At 42.3% G+C, this 1483-nt stretch overlaps 1 protein-coding gene across 3 annotated transcripts in view; it reads left to right on the top strand.

Annotated features, from left to right (window-relative positions):
* LOC103154874 (NEDD8 ultimate buster 1-like) overlaps positions 1–1483 on the top strand; it is a 10082-nt gene that overhangs the window by 3231 nt on the left and 5368 nt on the right. Inside the window, exon 1 of one of the 3 annotated variants that reach the window (XM_007576314.2) lies at positions 23–319. The exons of 1 other annotated variant lie outside the window; for it this stretch is intronic. The gene's annotated coding sequence lies outside the window, so the exon portion shown is untranslated. Of the gene's footprint in view, positions 1–22; positions 338–1483 lie in introns of those variants that run through there. One more of the 3 variants, XM_016663135.1, reaches the window with a different exon arrangement.

Raw genomic sequence — 1483 nt, 5'->3', positions numbered from 1 at the left:
TATATATCTTTGCTGTCTTTGCTGCGTTTTCAATCCGCTTTTTTAAACTCGTCGCGCTTTTTGACCATCGTAGGCCACTACCCACTTTGTACAACGATCGTCTCTGCTTTTTGAGATGCCTTGGTCTTTCTGTGCCGCAGCTTCTCCGCCACTTTCTGAGCAGCGGGTTATGTAAAGCCGCTCAGAGTGAGACCTCTCGCAGTTTGTTCCCCTCTGCAGCTCCATGAAAATATCTCCGTCGTGGAGCGTGAGGTCTGGGGATCTTCCAGGTGTTTCGGATCCCTCAGCTCGAAGTCAGCGACTCGTCGTTATCTGCGAGGTAACCCTGAAGTCAGAGGTCAGCCTCCTGACCCACAAATTATTAACAACCTGCTAGCTGCTGAGTAGAAGCGTCTCTGTGACTCTGGAGATAAATAATCAGCTGTTTTTATGAAATATTTTCATTTGTATCCGGTTCCGGTTCGGAGAGAACTCTCACGTTGCTAAGAGTTTAAATAAAACCTAAAGTTTAACCCTGAAAGTGAAGAATGTGTTGCTAATTAACACGAGAGCTATTGGAGTAAAGTCTGTGTGTTGACGTGATGGAAATGACGTCATTTCCTGTTCAATCTTAAAGTCAGACTCAGTAAAAGTTTTCGATCTTGGTTTCTGGTTCTGATCCGGTACGGTGATCCTGAACGTGGAGGACTACGTTTCCCACAATGCAAATGGAAAACGTCGATTCTAGCTGCAGCCTTCAAAATAAAAGCTTTGTTTTGTTTATCATCTTTGTTGGTTTTGGACCAAAACTTTATTCAGATGATTAAAGATTATATCAGATATGATGATGAATTATGATAACAAAAAGGAGATTAAATACGCGTTAGCAGCTTTGAATCATAAAAATAATCATTTTATAGAACCATCTGTCTCAGATCAGAAATATTAGATACCATTTATTAGTTTCATTGATTATTACTGTCAAGTTTGAAAGGTTAGTTTACTATCAGGCTGGTTAGAAAGCTTCAATTTTCATTGTTAGTTTTTTTTTTTAATTTCTTTTAAGTTTTTACTTCCTTCAGCTTTTATTCTAAAGTATTCCCACCTTTCTGACCTCTGACCTGATGATTATGACCCTCAGAGATCAGGGAAAACGTCTGCTTTTTACTGTGAATGATTCTGGACCTTCTGACTGCTCTGATCTGATTCAGTCCGTTGAAAGTGAACAGGTTTCCGGACAAGACGGGAATCCCTGTCCTCTGGTCTACTTCCTGTCCTTTGGTTTCCTGTCCTCTGGTCGACTTCCTGTCCTTTGGTCTACTTCCTGTCCTGTGGTTTCCTGTCCTCTGGTCGACTTCCTGTCCTTTGGTCTACTTCCTGTCCTGTGGTTTCCTGTCCTCTGGTCGACTTCCTGTCCTTTGGTCTACTTCCTATCCTGTGGTTTCCTGTCCTCTGGTCGACTTCCTGTCCTTTGGTCTACTTCCTATCCTGTGGTTTCCTGTCC

The sequence above is a fragment of the Poecilia formosa genome, unplaced genomic scaffold (assembly GCF_000485575.1).
Source record: "Poecilia formosa unplaced genomic scaffold, Poecilia_formosa-5.1.2 Scaffold404, whole genome shotgun sequence".
Taxonomy (NCBI): Eukaryota; Metazoa; Chordata; class Actinopteri; order Cyprinodontiformes; family Poeciliidae; genus Poecilia; species Poecilia formosa.
Note: the sequence above shows the minus strand (reverse complement) of the source record. Positions and strands in the feature narration are given on the sequence as shown.